At 37.0% G+C, this 17946-nt stretch overlaps 1 protein-coding gene across 6 annotated transcripts in view; it reads left to right on the top strand.

The window, feature by feature from the left end:
* The window catches only part of B3GALT1 (beta-1,3-galactosyltransferase 1), a 592659-nt gene that overhangs the window by 500745 nt on the left and 73968 nt on the right, over positions 1 to 17946 (top strand). Inside the window, exon 1 of one of the 6 annotated variants that reach the window (XM_082396863.1) lies at positions 12497 to 15496. The exons of the other annotated variants lie outside the window; for them this stretch is intronic. The gene's annotated coding sequence lies outside the window, so the exon portion shown is untranslated. Of the gene's footprint in view, positions 1 to 12496; positions 15497 to 17946 lie in introns of those variants that run through there. 6 annotated transcript variants of the gene reach the window in all.

Below are 17946 nucleotides of genomic sequence, written 5' to 3'. Positions count from 1 at the left end.
AGGTTGTCCATTTTATTGGCATAGAGTTGCTTGTAGTAGTCTCTTAGGATGCTTTGTATTTCTGCGGTGTCTGTTGTAACTTCTCCTTTTTCATTTCTGATTTTATTGATTTGAGTCCTTTCCCTCTTTTTCTTGATGAGTCTGGCTAATGGCTTATCAATTTTGTTTATCTTCTCAAAGAACCAGCTTTTAGTTTTATTGATCTTTGCTAATGTTTTCTTTGTTTCTATTTCATTTATTTCCACTCTGATCTTTATGATTTCTTTCCTTCTGCTAACTTTGGGTTTTGTTTGTTCTTCTTTCTCTAGTTTCTTTAGGTGTAAGGTTAGATTGTTTACTTGAGATTTTTCTTGTTTCTTTAGGTAGGCTTGTATAGCTATAAACTTCCCTGTTAAAACTGCTTTTGCTGCATCCCATAGGTTTTGGGTCATCGTGTTTTCATTGTCATTTGTCTCTAGGTATTTTTTGATTTCCTCTTTGATTTCTTCAGTGGTCTCTTGGTTATTTAGTAACGTATTGTTTAGCCTCCATGTGTTTGTGTTTTTTACGTTTTTTTCCCTGTAATTCATTTCTAATCTGAAAGCATTGTGGTCAGAAAAGATGCTTGATATGATTTCAATTTTCTTAAATTTACTGAGGCTTGATTTGTGACCCAAGATGTGATCTGTCCTGGAGAATGTTCCATGCGCACTTGAGAAGAAAGTGTAATGTGCTGTTTTTGGATGGAATGTCCTATAAATATCAATTAAATCTAGCTGGTCTATTGTGTCATTTAGAGCTTGTGTTTCCTTATTAATTTTCTGTTTGGATGATCTGTCCATTGGTGGAAGTGAGGTGTTAAAGTCCCCCACTATTATTGTGTTGCTGTCGATTTCCTCTTTTATAGCTATTAGCAGTTGCCTTATGTATTGAGGTGCTCCTATGTTGGGTGCCTATATATTTATAATTGTTATATCTTCTTCTTGGATTGATCCCTGGATCATTATGTAGTGTCCTTCCTTGTCTCTTGTAACATTCTTTATTTTAAAGTCTATTTTATCTGATATGAGTATTGCTGCTCCAGCTTTCTTTTGATTTCCAGCGTGGAATATCTTTTTCCATCCCCTCACTTTCAGTCTGTATGTGTCCCTAGGTCTGAAGTGGGTCTCTTGTAGGCAGCATATATATGGGTCTTGGTTTTGTGTCCATTCAGCAATCATGTGTCTTTTGATTGGAGCATTTAATCCATTCACGTTTAAGGTAATTACCAATATGTGTGTTCCTATTACCATTTTCTTAGTTGTTTTGGCTTTTTTTTTTTTTTGTAGGTCCTTTTCTTCTATTGTGTTTCCCACTTAGAGAAGTTCCTTTAGCATTTGTTGTAGAGCTGGTTTGGTGATGCTGAATTCTCTTAGCTTTTGCTTGTCTGTAAAGCTTTTGATTTCTGCATCGAATCTGAATGAGATCCTTGCCAGATAGAGTAATCTTGGTTGTAGGATCTTCCCTTTCATTACTTTAAATATATCATGCCACTCCCTTCTAGCTTGTAGAGTTTCTGCTGAGAAATCAGCTGTTAACCTTATGGGAGCTGCCTTGTATGTTATTTGTCATTTTTCCCTTGTTGCTTTCAATAATTTTTCCTTTTCTTTAATTTTTGCCTATTTGATTAATATGTGTCTCGGGGTGTTTCTCCTTGAGTTTATCCTGCCTGGGACTCTCTGCGCTTCCTGGACTTGGGTGGCTATTTCCTTTCCCATGTTAGGAAAGTTTTCGACTATAATCTCTTCAAATATTTTCTCTGGTCCTTTCTCTCTCTCTTCTCCTTCTGGGACCCCTGTAATGCAAATGTTGTTGCATTTAACGTTGTCCCAGAGGTCTCTTAGGCTGTCTTCATTTCTTTTCATTCTTTTTTCTTTATTCTGTTCCACGGCAGTGAATTCCATCATTCTGTCTTCCAGTCACTTATCCGTTCTTCTGCCTCAGTTATTCTGCTGTTGATTCCTTCTAGTGTATTTTTAGTTTCAGTTATTGTATTGTTCATCTCTGTTTGTTTGTTCTTTAATTCTTCTAGGTCTTTGTTAAACCTTTCTTGCATCTTCTCGATCTTTGCCTCCATTCTTTTTCCGAGGTCCTGGATCATCTTCACTATCATTATTCTGAATTCTTTTTCTGGAAGGTTGCCTATCTCCACTTCATTTAGTTGTTTTTCTGGGGTTTTATCTTGTTCCTTCATCTGGTACATAGCCCTCTGCCTTTTCATCTTGTCTATCTTTCTGTGAATGTGAATGTGGTTTTTGTTCCACAGGCTACAGGATTGTAGTTCTTCTTGCTTCTGCTGTCTGCTCTCTGGTGGAAGAGGCTATCTAAGAGGCTTGTGCAAGTTTTCTGATGGGAAGGACTGGTGGTGGGTAGAGTTGGGTGTTGTTCTGGTGGGCAGAGCTCACTAAAAATTTAATTCGCTTGACTGCTGGTGGGTGGGGCTGGGTTTCCTCCCTGTTGGTTGTTTGGCCTGAGGCAACCCAGCACTGGAGCCTGCAGGCCTTTGATGGGGCTAATGGTGGACTCTGGGAGGACTCACACCACGGAGTACTTCCCAGAACTTTTGCTGACAGTGTTCTTGTCCTCATGGTGAGCCACAGCCACCCCCCGCCTCTGCAGGAGCCCCTCCAACACTAGCAGGTAGGTCTGGTTCAGTCTCCTATGGGGTCACTGTTCCTTCTCCCGGGTCCCGATGCACACACTACTTTGTGTGTGCCCTCCAAGAGTGGAGTCTCTGTTTCCCCCAGTCCTGTCAAAGTCCTGCAATCAAATCCCAGTAGCCTTCAAAGTCTGATTCTCTAGGAATTCCTCCTCCTGTTGCTGGACCCCCAGGTTGGGAAGCCTGACGTGGGGCTCAGAACCTTCACTCCAGTTGGTTGACTTCTGTGGTATAAGTGTTCTCCAGTTTGTGAGTAACCCACCCAGCAGTTATGGGATTTGATTTTATTGTGATTGCGCCCCTCCTACCGTCTCATTGTGGCTTCTCCTTTGTCTTTCGATGTGGAGTATCTTTTTTGATGAATTCCAGTGTCTTCCTGTTGATGATTGTTCAGCAGTTAGTTGTGATTCCAGTGCTCTCGCAAGAGGGAGTGCATGCACGTCCTTCTACTCTGCCATCTTGAGCCAATCTCAGCGGTGCTAGGGCTTCTGTCATTGTGGCACATGGGCTCAGTAGTTGTGGTGCACAGGCTTAGTTGTTCTGCAGCATGTGGGATCTTCCTGGACCAGGGCTCGAACCCATGTCCTCTGCACTAGCAGGTGGATTCTTAACCACTGTGCCACCAGGGAAGCCCCAGAATGGTTTATTTTTATTCTCTACAGTTCTTAGCATAATAACATGTCACTTGATGTTTAATTGAAATGAAAATTATGATTTAAAATATTTTCATGTAAATCCATTAAAACAGTATCAGTATGTGAAATTCACGTTACTAGATCATGAATATGGCATTTCAGATGAGAACAATTCCTTCTTCCACTCCATTCCTTTGTAGTTGCAATTATCTTTTGAGAGGAAACGTACCATCCCTTTGACAATGCTGAGATTATACCTTCAGAAATTTCCAAAGTAATGAAAATGGATCTTTTTCCTCTGGAGTAGGCCACTTCTTCTGCCTCTCAGGTCAATCAAATGCCCTAGGAGTCTTAAGACATTTTTAAAGAAAGAAATGACTTTGCGAATATAAAGGAAGTCTGAACTGAAAAAAACCTAATGAAGAGGTAAAATTTAGTAAGACAGCTATTTCTTGCTAAATGATTTATGTGCTGATTGGGCTGATGCCCCTTCACCTGTAGAGTGTGGGATGTGTCCAGGCTCCTTTGTGAAGAATGAACTCCACCACATTTTCCCTGAGAGGCAAGAGAGAAACTTAGGTTGAGCATTTGGTGTGAAGGATTTCAGAAGTGGCTCAATTTAGCTAACTTAAGGTTGAAATAGTGAGAAAACCAGTAAGATCCCAAAGGCAAAATTCTTTCTTCTGTAAAAACTCATCTTTTGCCCCCAAAATGCTTGCTTTCTAGTACAAAAGGAACTCTTGGTGCTGTGATTTTAAATCAGTTGCTATCATTCTTGCCCAGAGGGCAAGAATAAAACTGAAACTCATCAGCCATGTAGTAAAATTACATCTGTTAATAAAATGCATTTTTTCTTCATAGAAAGTACTACTATATATTCTATAAGTGATCTCTAGGTTTCATAATGATTATTCTGCATTTATGGTTAAAACAATTAAAAACAACGAACACTTATCAAGTACCTAGGATGTATACAGAATGATACTAGGTATTATGAAAATATCATAAGTGGATAACTCTACAGACTCTTGTCTTGAAATATAAAATAAATGCTGAAAATATTCATGAAAGTAAAAATTGGGGAAACTAATATTTTCTTTCTACTTTTGGTTGCCTTTTTCTATTATTAGTGATAGGAAGGGCATAAAGGAACAACTTTGGTTTAATAAGCTTATCAATAAAAAAGTAAGTAAACATTTTGTAATGTACATAACAGCTCCATGTTTTAAACAAAGTAGACAGCATCTGTTGAGACAAGAGAGAAGACAAATTATGGTCTGTTCTTCCTTCTCAATAGTCTGTGTCCAAAAGAGGCATTTTGAGAACTCTAGTAAACTATTCAGGTATGAAAATAGAAGCTAGTGTATTTGTGTTAAAGGAAAAAATAAAGAAAAGAAAGAAAGGCTTTTGATCACTGGATTCATCTCTAGCCCCTAAAGAAAGTTACTAAACAGTCTTAAGAGAAACAAAGGAAAATATGAGCTGCAAGCACATCCTTGAAGACAAAGTCCTGATGAGTTTTCATACAAGACCAAAGGTTTGGGATAGAACGCAGCCAAGAGTCATTTACATGGAAGTAGAAGAGTTGCTTTTGAAATGAAATCACTCTAGCTTAAAAGTAATAGAAAATAAAAGACTCAATTTTTAAGTGTTATGGGAAGAGATACCTTGCATTTATACATACTATTACCTCAGTTTTCAACAGCAAGACTTGTTGCAATGGAAAAGTTTCCTTTTTTAGGTGTAAGAGCTCCAAATAGCACTGTAGTCTACGTTAAATGTCCAGTGCTCCTTTCCTTCACAAAAGTCCTCTGGTTTATTTAAGTCACTGAATTCCAAATCATCTTCATTGGGGTACCAGAATTAGTCCCCATTATTATATTCATAAATTAATCCTAAATAGATTATAATACTTCAAAGTTGGCATCTCATTTTCCCTTTTAATTCTACAGTATAGTTTATACTTTTCACTAGAGTTATTAATAATATTAAAATATTGGGTAGCAGTTGCCTGCACAGCTGAGGAGGAAGTGCATACCCAGCCATAGGCATGCAGATGCGTAGTGAAACCCAAAGACATGATTGGGTTAGTCTCAGAAATAATCCTACCCTGCTATTGTTTTATAAAGGTCTAAATTAGGTTGGCATAAATACAAAAAAAAGCATTCATTTTTATTTATGCGTCTTGAATATGCTTTTATAAATATGTAAAATGAACATATTTTGAGAGTTTAATGTATTTTATAATTCTATTCCTAGATAAACATACTTTTGAAAAAAAAAGAAAAATAATTATTCCTTGATTCATTCCGAATTAGCTAAAGGGCCCAAAACATAACAGAGCAAATAATGAATGCAAATAAGGAAAGACTCCACATATTGCTTTCCTTCAGCCCCAGATTTATTAGAACATGAATATATGAAAATAAGTAATGGCTTTCTACACAGATCTTGATCCATGCTGGTGGACTGACTGCTTGGGTGTCCCCAAGGGAAGCCTTGGTAGTCTGAGCTTTACAAAGACCAGAAAAAGCAAGTAGGGATATTATAGTCGTTTGGGCTGTCTCTTTGGATACTTGCTAACTTGCCAGGTTAAGGAGAAAAACGAGCAATTCACTTAAACGTGGCCTTAATTAGGTAAATTTCACTTAAAGTATCTTTTCAAAGATACTTTTTTTGTATGAGAGAAGTTTATTAATCTTTATGGCTCTAACGAGGAAGTTATTTGTTAAATACATGAAGACACTTGTAGACACTGTAGTAACATATTCACTCCATGTTTTCCAGAAACCAAAATCTTTATTCTGAATAGTAGGATTGGGTTTCTTTGCATCTGGCTGGAGGTGTTTTGTTTTGTTTTGTTTTGTTTTGTTTTGTTTTGTTTTGTTTTGTTTTCCTTAAATGAAATCGTCATCATGGTCTGAAAATTGGTGGGCAAAAGACCTCCCCACTCAGGATTTACGACGTTACCCTCTGATGAAAGCCTACTAACTTGCGTGGCATATCCACTCTAGGTTAGAGGATATGGAATGATGGCGCGATTACAAATTCCACTCATAGGAAAGGCAATTATTTTGACGACAGGAACACATTTATTCTCAAAGATATCAGAACATAAATTAAAATGTTAGATACTCAAGCTGACACCTGGAAAAATAAAGGTTTTTCCCAGTGTGTATGGTAGATATTTGCCTCTGATAAATTCATAAAATGCATCTTTTTCTTAGTGTTGTCACCAGCAACTCTCTCAGACACCTAAAATTTCCCTGCTTTTAAAATGCACTTAAGGTTACCTGAAGTATATGAGAGACATTTGGAAATTGCAAGGTTTGGAAGCAGTTGATAGTGATTGTGGGGAGATTCTAACAATAGCCAAGGTGCCTTTGGATCCTGTTTGCTTTTACTAATGCCTTGATGGTAAATTAGAGTCTTGTTACATTTGCTATTCCATTTAGGAAATTGTTACTTAACAGGACCCTAGTCAGCTTAGAAAGGTAATATACTTCCAGAATTACCTAATTTTCTCACCTTCAAAGGATTAGCTAATATAAGAACTTTTTCTGTTGAATCTATCTTTAAAGAGCTAGGTGGCAGTAGAAAAAAAAAATTGTATTTGGAATTGCACTGAATTAGTTGGATTCTCCTGAGGGTACCTGCTGCCCGTGGATAGGCAGTCTAACAGCTCTGGGAATCCCAGGCCAGCCCCAGTAGAGGCAAAAAAAGCCTCTCAGCTCCGAGACCTTGTAAACTGTCACTTTAGCCTGCACAAATCCCGGAGAGCACAGATGTGATATACTTTAAGAAATAAGCCTAGATCGAGACCCCAGCCCCTGCAGGTGCCTTCCGCTCTCCTCCAAGACTAAGTAAGAAAGAATAGAATCGGTTGCTGAATTTCCTAAATCTCAGTGCCTTCTTTTTTCTCTGTTTTGAATTTTAATTTTCATCTTTTAAAACATTATATGCAGTAAGATTCACTCTCTGGCATATATTTTTATGAGTTTTGACAAATGCAGAGTCATATAACCACCACCATGATTAAGATACAGAATAGTTTCATCCTTCTACCCCCATTATGCTACCCCTTTGTAGTTGAGCTCATTCCCCATCCTTAACAGAGAACAGAATTATTCTCTATAGTTTTGACATTTCCAGAATATTGCATGAGTGGAATCATACAGTATACAGCCTTTGAGTCTGTCTTCTTTTGCTTACCATAATGCATTTGAGGTTCATTCAAATGCAGTATATATGATAGATAGACAGACAGATAGATAGATAGATGTTCTTGCATGTATCAATAGTTTATTCCTTTTTATTGCTGAGTAGTATTCCACTATGTGGATGTACCACAGTTCATCTATTCCTCAGCTGAGGGACATTGGGTTGTTGCCAGATTTGGGCAAATATGAACAATACATTCAGGGTTTTGTGTGAACATGGATTTTCATTTCATCTGAAATACCTAGGAGTAGAATTTCAGGGGTCATATGACAAGTATATGTTTAACTTTGTGGGAAACTGCTAAACTGTTTTGCAGAATGGCTGTACGATTTGGCATTTACACCAGCAATTCATGAAAGTTCCACTTGATCTACATCCTCCTTTGCATATGGTATTGTCAGCCTTTTTTTTTTTTTTTCTTTTTGCTTGTTTGTTTAGTTTAGTTTTTATTTTAGCCATTCTAATAGGGATACAATGATATGTCATGGTGGGTTTAATTTGCATTTCCCTAAAGACTAATGAGATTGTGTATTTTTTCATGTACTTATTTTCCATTTGTATATCCTCTTTGGCCAAATGTCCATTCAAATCTTTTGTTCATTTTTAATTGAGTTGTTTATTGTTGAGTTTTGAGAGTTCTTTAGATATTCTGGATATCAGTTGTTTGTCAGGTTTGTGGTTTGGAGATATTTTCTCCCCATGTATGGCTGGTCTTTTCATCCTCTTAGTGCCTTTCTCAGAGCAAAAATTTTATCTTGATAAAATCCAATTTATCAGTTTTTGTCTTTCATTGGTCATGCTATTAGTACTAAATCTAAGAAATCTTTACCTAACCCAAGGTCACAAAGATTTTCTCTTACGTTTTAAACTAAAAAGTGTATCGTTTTTTATATCAGTGCCCCTTTTAATTAGGCCATTAAGTACTCTGTGAATTCTGAGTGTTGTAAATGGACATAGAAAATTTAAGATGTCAGAGAAATTTTTAAATGCCCAATTAGATTTTTAGCGCCTTGAGTCAAAGGCTACATCTCCCAGTGACATCACTGTGCCTCACCCTAGCCCCATTCTTGTCAGCAGCCAGGTATCCAATAAACACTTATTAAGAACTGATAAATCCTCTTGGAGAAGCAAACCTTTTATTTCAGCATTGTGTAGTACAAGAAGGATAGGCTTTCAATCAGTTCTAAGTTCAAATTATAACCCCATGCCTTTCTGGCTCTATGATCTTGGGAAAGAATTTTACTTTAGTTCTTTGTGATGAGTTTTCTGACTTAAAAATATGGACTAATAATACATTACAAGGTCTTTGTGAGAATTAAGTGTGGTAACATGTGAAAGTGTCTTCGTAGTGCCTGGCATATACTGGAAACTCCATAAAGAGTTATTTTCTCCCTCTTTTCTTTTTCCATCCAGTCCTAAATATGTCTATGTTTACAGTCAAATAGCTCCTGTTCTGAATAACTGAAATCTCCAACATGCTATGAACCAATATACTCCACATCTGCAGTTTGAATATATTCTTTCATGTACGCGTGAATTTTTAGCAAAGATGACTAAGATGGTTCCACGTGGCCATTTTCAACAGGTTTTCTTCTTAGAATAACTCTTTTACTGTACACAAGTAGAGGGAATGAAAAGGGGCCAGGTTAAAATGGGGAGTAGTCAGAAGGAAAACCCAGGAGTGTAGCATTCATGGGAGAGTCCCCATCTCACTCATGTTTGGAATTTGGCTGGGCAGTTTTAATCAGCACCTGGCAATCAATAAGTTAACTAATAATTAAATACAAATGGGAGAAAAATGGTTCTGCTTAGGATTTGCTTATCAGATCATTACCAATAACTTAGTGCATGTAAGTTATGCTACCTTTTATTAATATCTCAACTCTTTATTAAACTAAAAGGATTTTTCTATGTAAAATAGCTCGTTAGTGGATGACTGAGGGGATCAAAAAGGCTAGCATAGTTTCTAGTCCCAGATATTAGGTTGGTAAACTGGATAATCAGAATCATTTTGCTTGATTGACAGGCTACAAAGTAAGCCCCCAGATTAGTTAGTTTAAAAGCACAGACCAATGCAATATCTTTAGGTGCTCTTGAAATTGGTTATTTTGAGAATTGACCTGAAAAGAAAATCATGATGATATTTTGTCTAATAATAGTGCTATGCATTAAGCATTTGCTCAGTGCCAGGAAATGTCATTGAAGCTTTTTGTACATTATCTCATTTAATTATTATAACAACCCTGTGATGTGGCTGTTATTATTTTATGAACAAGGAAATTGCAGGCTGAGGTTAAATATCTGCCCTAGGTCACACTACTAATAAATGACTAACTCAGAATTTGAACTCAAGTCTGTGTAACTGGAAAGCCCTCTTGTTAACTGCTATCCATTATCACCGTGGATGTATGGATAGAAATGCTCTCTAAGGCATAGAATCTCAATTTTGAAGACCCAGTGAATCAGTAATGTACCTAACTTTTAGATACGCAGCACAAGCCCTTTTGATTAGGTGCATATGTATTTCCATTTGCAATTACAAGATTACAGGTCACTCTAGCTTTATGTTTCCTTATTAATATCCTAAACATTTTAGCACTTACAAATGCATATCATACCAAGTATGTTACTCTTCTCAAGCTCATCTAAACATATTCAGTGTTACTGATTAAATTTTATTGATACCTGTCAAGAGGTAATTATCATTTAATAGAGCTGTCCAAATGTTTCCTAATTTCCTAAATGCAGAATTTCCCCAGCCAAAAGAAAACATTCCCTTAACCCCTTAGGCAGAGAAAATCTGGAGCCTCTACTATCACTTTTAGCAAAAATTCCTCTGAGTTTCTTAGTGAAAGGACATTATCCTATTCACTGTGGTATAGTGCATTGATTTAAGGAGAGAATCAATTAATGTTTGTTGTGTTGAGGTATGAATGAATGAATGAGTGAATGAATGCGGCAGTTGGCAAATTTTAACTCAATAAATATTTTTAGGATGAACAAATCAATTAATGAATTCATCTATTTACGAATTTTAGCTCATAGAGCAATAGCTTTGCCCACTTAGAATGAATTTTAGAACAAGATAATTTAGAAGCAACTTTTGATACTATATATATTATGTTTGAAGGTATAAACACAAATATATAATATTTACATATATATATTTATGGTACATATGTATATTTTTAAGGAAAACATTAGTATCAAATTTACCTTGCCCTAATTTACTATGCATTTTCATGATATTAAATTTATAGCTCATGGATATGTCTCTATGACTGGCACTTTAAAATGGTTTACTATAAACCAGATCAGCTCTGCAAAGAACTGCATAAAAGATGCATGAAATAATAGAACTCAAAAGCAGCAGACATATGTTAGGTTTGGGGCCTTATATAGGCCAAATGATAAGTGAAAAATAGAAGGAGGAAGAAATTATCTGCAGAAAAGCAAGACATTGCCTATATGGTAGCAGTCGAACTCTCCAGTTCTACATGAATTTCCCTAAGTGAAAGTTACAAAATTCAGTGAGCACAAAATTCTAGACTCCTTTGGCAGATTTCTCGCTCCACATAGGCTGCTAAACTACTGTACTTCAGGATTTGTGGAAAGAATTTCAAAGGCAGTGGGAACCACATCCAATCATATATATTTTTTTGATTTTTCATCACTCTTTTGCATACTTATTAGCTGATTCCAAAGTAAAACAACTTGGGGGAAACCATAACCAAGTCCAAGTGGTCATTTATTCTTGCCAATCTACTAATCTGGAAGAGACTTATTCTTCTGACCTAAAAAGGTCCAAACCCACTCCTGGAAGTATGGTTAATCAGCTTATTGAAAGGTTGAACTGATAGCTAGCTATTCTGAATACTCAATTTAAAGATCCATGCTTCAGACTGAAATTGAAATGGTGTCCCATTTTTTCAACTACTGAAAGACTATTGTTTATGCCTCGACTTACAGGACATTTTTTCATAACTTTGTGTTCATTTGTTTATCTGTTGAACCATCATGTGGTTCTTAAGCAGGTGATAATAAAATCACTGAAAAAGTAATTTCTCATTTGTTCAAGAATCCCATGTTACAGTAAACCAACTATGTGACCTAGTCTGTTCAAATTTTCTAGCAATCATCATTTGAATATTTACTGTTAGCGTTACAATAAACATGGATTAAAGAGCCAAAGTCCCCTACCTTTCTTATACGTTGATCCCAGCAAGCACCTATCAAAATAAGAATATTACTGAAAAGATTGAAGAACCATTTTCCTTGCCGTTGTCATTCCCAGAGTTTGATTTTTCTATATGAAACTGGAGAAACCATTATCCTTTGGATGTTTGCTTCTGTAGCTCCCCTGTGTTTATTCTTAAAACTTGAACTGAAGCTAATGAACTGGGTTTTCTTAATTACATTAATAAACTTATTAAAAATCAAACTCACTAACAATCAAAAGAATGCAAATTAAAGTAGCAATAGGATATTATCATTTGCCTCTCAGAGCAGAAGCACTAATTTTTAAATGATACTGTTTAATGCTGATGAGGTTACTTTAGATAATCCTTCCCATGTGCAATTTGTAGTAGGAAATTTAACCTTCCTGGAAAACCTAATGTTTCTGCCTTTTTAACCAGTAATGTGAGTTCTAGAACTCTATAAGAAGGAAGGTAAATATAAATGCAGATAAAGATTTGGGAATAAGGAAATTCTTTATGCTGTTATTTGAGACAAAAATTTTAAGCCAGTTAAATATTCACAGTATGAAATTAGTTAAATTATACTATACACAAATGATGGCATATTTTCTATCCAGTAAAAGGTGTGTTTACAAAAAATGATGAAATGCTCATGATATAATGTTACATAAAAATATAAACTGTAAAGAGTATAATTCCAGTTTACTTTTTAAAGTATACACACATACACAGAGAGAGACAAAGACGCGCGCGCGCGCACACACACACACACACACACACACACACACACACACACACGTGGGGGAGGGGAGAGGGATTGTATATGCATGTGTATATGGAAACCAGACTCAAAGGCAGACCATCCAAAACCAGAGATATAGTGGTTATCCCTGAGCTATAGATGATACTCTTTTCTTTCTTATACTTTTCTATAATTTCTGGATTTCATACCCTCAACTTATAACACATATACTTGGAAAATAATTATGTTTAATTAGCTCATGAGACCCCAGCATTATATAAATGAGTGACATGGAATATAAGATTACCAAAACACGAAAGTAGGAGGATAATCAAATTCAAAGGAAGACTGTGGGATACAGTATTAAGCACAATTATTTTATAATTTTTAAGGTCTCCTCTCCTAGTGAGTGATTTTAACTCTGGTTAAAGCACTGTTTAACAAAAGGAATTTTTAAATAGTGTATTTCAAGCATTCCCCAAGTTTCCTGCTATTTAGACTATAAATAAGATTATGCAACACTGGATTTTTTTTTTAATTTAATAGTATTCACAGGGATCTTAGGAAACTTAAACAGAGATGCTTCCATACCCAAATACATGAAGAAATAATACTACGTGTATTACCAATTTCTACACAGCTGATTACTTTGTGTAACCAGGAATGTCTTTATATAAATCGGACAATAACAGGAAATGTGCTTTTATTACAGGCAGAGCTCTGCTCTAGGTACTGTCAAAAGACCCAAGAGAAACAATCAATAGAGTCCTTACCCTTCAGGGGTCTGTAACCAAATGAAAGAAACCAGAGTACAAAAAGAACATCAGAAAATGTGTTAGGCAACTGTACAAAGAGATGGTCGTGTAACTATGGGCACACACACACACACACACACACACACACACAATGACAGGTATCTAGGATGCTTTCCCACCTCCACAGAGATGTTTCTGACTTTTGTAGTCACCCTCAGCACCTCCAGACCTGGATGTTCTCTCTCCCATCTTAGGGATTATGTCACTCACATGACTAGAACATAGATGTGAATGATGAGGGATTCTGGCCATGTAAACCATGTGAGGGGGTGTTTTGTAGGGAAAATTCCACCCCATTTTCCCCCAACCATCCCTTCATGGAAATTAACATGGTATAGAGGAAAATCCGTAACCTTGGAATTAGAAGACCCTGCCCACATCCCAGTTCTGACACTCACTGAGTTTCTTGAACATGGGACAATTACATTACCTTACTAAACCTGTCTCCTCTCCTCTAAAGTGTGGATGACAGAACTGATGACACACGGTTTTCTGAGCAGTAAATTAGAGAACACAGGTGAATGAGGTGGTGCAGCAATGACCCCATCAAAGGCACTCGATAAGCTTAGTTGAAATTAGATTCAGAGCCTGGATGTGGATTAACCAGCAGTGCTTCTCTGTATCTGACATACTCTTTGACAAACATGTCACAAGAATTTATTTTATTTTCATCGGCTCCCTGCCTTGGTTTCCTCGTCTGTGAAATGGGATATTGTATAACTTCAATTTCTGCTTTCTAAACATCTGAGGGTCTACAGTGACAAATATGATTTAGATCATAAGACAATTGGGAGTAACATTTAGAAAAACTTTCTGAATTCCTCTTGCCGTTGTGCACCTTGAGTTTGGTATTATTTGGCTTTGTTTTGTCTTTGAAAAAAAATGCTTGGAATTCTGTCTTTCAGTTCTGGTCTCCACTTATATGTGTTTCTTCTCTGTGTACGTGCTAAGGTTTTTTTGTTTAGTTTTTGGTTTGTTTTGTTTTTTAAGATCAAGTAATGATCTTCTCATATGGAGTAAAAGTAGATCGTAGTAACTTCCCAGTGACTACTGGAGAGAAGAGTAAGAGACAATTAAAATCACATTGAATTTTTCTGAGTATCAGGCACATACCAGATTTAACTTGGAACTAAAAATATATAGTCCCACTGTTTAGTAGAGTTTGGGGAAAATAGAGTTTATAATAGAGTTTTTGTGATAACAAGAGATGTAAAATGAACAAGTAAACAAACTGCATGTATGGACATGACACTTGATGACATTTATTAGTATATCAATTGCTAATGATCATTATGTATCATCGTATCTACCAACTAAACACTTCAGGAAAAACAAAACCTCCTATGATATTGTTATAGCATTCCTCCAAAGGAGGACATTTACAGTCTCCTGAGAACAATAAAACAATATGACATATTTGTACCTTGATGTCTCTACAGTGTATTGTCATTAATTACCAAGTATATTTCAAGCACTGAGTGGGTTTACTCCATTGGGTCCATATGTCTAGAACAGTGGTTCTCAACCAGGGGTGATTTTGCCCTCAGGGGATATTTGGCAATGACAGAAGACATTTTCCTTTGTCACAACTGACTGGGAGCATGTAGTGACTAGAGACCAGAGATGCCGCTAAACATCCTACAACGCACAAGTCAGTCCTCACAACAAAGAATTATCTAGCCCAAATTGTCAGTAGTTCCGAAGTTGAAAACCACTGGCCTAGAACAAGCACGAATTTAGGGATGATCTGTAACATATCCATTCATCCAATCCATGTGTTTTGAATACCAATGCTAGGTATGACAAAAAGTGTAGACGTTTGGTGGATGTACATTTGTAGTTGAATAATAAACTAGGAAACAGCTTTTCCTCCTTAACTCTGAATCAGTTCACCGTTTACTTGCTTCACCTCTCTTGTGTTCTACTTTACTTCTATTGTCTCCTCTGCATTTTTTTTCTCCTTTTCCTTTCCCTGCTTCTCCCTTCCATCAACTCCGTGTCCATTTTCTTCTTCTGTTTCCCTATGACCCACGCTACACCTTTCCTCTCCTATACTTTTCATCTTCCTGTCCTTTTTTTCTTTCCTCTAAGATTGAAGTGCTTGAACATTCTTCCTCATCAATGCATAAATTGTGTGGAAACACAGAACTAAGTTTTATGTATAGTGGACACAAGGAGAAGAGTCTGTATGCTTCTTCCATTAGCAGGTAAAATAGAGACCCAACAGCTACTTCAATATTTTGTTTTTTCCCTCCTTAGGATTTGTAGACAACTTTGGCATTGAAAGTAATTTATGTATTTATGTCCTTTCAATAAGCAGAACCTTGTGGTTTCTTGTAGACCACATTTTCACAAGGAAAAGAGAACTTATAAAGGAGTATCAACCTGCACAAATCGGAGGGGTGGCAAATCCTTTGGAGTGAAATTCTTAGGGATTGATTAAAATGTTAAAGCAAACCATTTTCTCTGACTTATCCCGTTCTGCTAGAATGAGGGGTGGGCCAGTCAGAGCGACTCCCTAGTACCCCCTTTGGAAAGTCAGGGTACCTGGGCTGATTCTTACACCCATCTTTATCTCCTGATGAGACACCTATCAATTAACAAAGGCATCAAATGCAAAGATTTTGGTCACAGAATTGGGAGGAGGCTAGATCTCTGCAGGTGTACTATCACCTGAGAGTCCAGAAGAGCCTTAAGAGGGACTTACCCAAGCAGAAATGCATCTTTTTTCATTCATTCACTTTTTTCATCCCTTCATTGAATGTAACTAGATGCCAGACGTAAGTGAAGTGCTTAGACAACAATGGCCAGGTCATTTTTTTTTTTTCTCTTTCTCTCCACACATTTCTTCAGTCTTTTTAAACAGGCCACGTAGCAGAAGAAGGACATTTGGAGCCACTTGGAATTGCTTGTCGTGTGTAGATTATCAGAATTTAATGGTTTGCATGATGAGAAGGGAATGGCAGACATCAGGAAGGTAGTAGAAGTATTTCAGGATGGTAGATATTTTAAGACCAACAGATTTCTTTAAGTTACCTGCTATGATAGGTCCATTTTCTTTCTATTGTGGAAAGGCTCTGACTTGCATAAAATATATCCACAGTGATTTCCTGTTTTTCTGATGCAGCTAGCCCTGATCAATATGCTTTTTTTTCATTGTTTAGTATTTATTGATCATAGCTACTACATCGAGAATGACTGTTGAAATACAAATTCCTTGGTATGCATGCTCAGAGAGGCTATTAGTGCCTCTCACTAATTTGTAGGTACTGGTCATTTCATGTGTCCAGGGGCTCTGTGGTTCAGTGCCCAGCAGGCAGGGCCAAATATGAATGTCAGTTTATGAAAACAGCCATCAAAAAGAACAGTAAGAGCCAGAGCATCACATATTGTATTGTTCTCACAGTGCCACTCAAACTCATAACTTATTAATTTCAGAGTAATCGCTGGATGAGAGAGTTTGATCCATCTGTTCAGAGAACTGTGGAAAACTATTAAAAGAATTTACCACATATGTAATCCCTTCCACTTAATATCACACATCCTAAAAACATTCAGCTTTTTAAAATGTATATCAAAATGTCAATGTGAATGTGAGGACAATTATTTGCTTGCTAACTGCCAAGGTCTGTCTCACTGAATGGATCCCAGATCTCAAGCAAGTTTCAAAGAGACTCAAGAAAACATCACACAAGAGTTCATTTTTTATCTTTGCTGTGTTACATCCACCGTATTCAAGACAGTACCTCAAGACAGCGAATCAAGTTTGCAAAGCAGTTTTTGCAAACAGAGACTTCCTGTGACAAAAAGAGTCTCGAATGACAAATGTCTATGGATGATATTGCATTGCACACAATGGTTTAGATCAGCGCCTCCAAGCTGGTGTGCTGAAATACTGAACTCTGAGCCCTAGGGATGGCTCATGGGGCCCGGAGTGACCAGAACCCCTGGTCCAGTCATCTCCAGACATGATCAGCTTTGACCATTGACCCCGATGTGCTGCTGTAATATCTTTTCCTGTATGTGTATTGGCATAGAAAAGGTTAAGAGCTCTGCTTTCAACAATCAACTTTAGTAATCGTGCTCTAAGGAAGACATTCTGTACTCTGAAAGGCCCACTAAAATTGTAATAACTCGCTAACAAAGAGAAGGCATCTATTATGATGACATCTCTACACAGCTGTCTGTTGTTAAGCACTTTCAGTAAATAGTCAATTCCCACAGTAGTTCTCTGCCCATAAAGCTCCCAGGGACTCTTTCACATCTTTTTGTTAGTACATCTTGACACACTCTTACAGATGCACGCTTTGTCGATAAAGCCTGACTTATTGACTAAATTGCTATACTTTAGAACCATAGTTGTCCCCTGGAATTGTTGCCTGCCACTACCAAAATGCCACTTTTCTGAAAGCAGAGAAGTGATCCCTGCTGAAGTTTCAGTGATGGACTTCAACTCTATTTCAGCTCTGCAGGTGTTATCATACCTGACAGGCAGCCTGAGTTAGTGTGGAGGTGTCACTCTATGGTCATTGACAGAATGCACCAAAAGGGACCAGGGAAAGGCTTTTCAGAGTTAACTACAAAAGCTGTGATGTCCTTGTATGTAAATCACACGGCTGAAGACCATGGAAGAAAGTTCTTTCAAATAAAAAAAAAA

This window comes from Balaenoptera borealis (genome assembly GCF_965194805.1).
Source record: "Balaenoptera borealis genome assembly, chromosome: 6".
NCBI classification, from domain to species: domain Eukaryota; kingdom Metazoa; phylum Chordata; class Mammalia; order Artiodactyla; family Balaenopteridae; genus Balaenoptera; species Balaenoptera borealis.
Note: the sequence above shows the minus strand (reverse complement) of the source record. Positions and strands in the feature narration are given on the sequence as shown.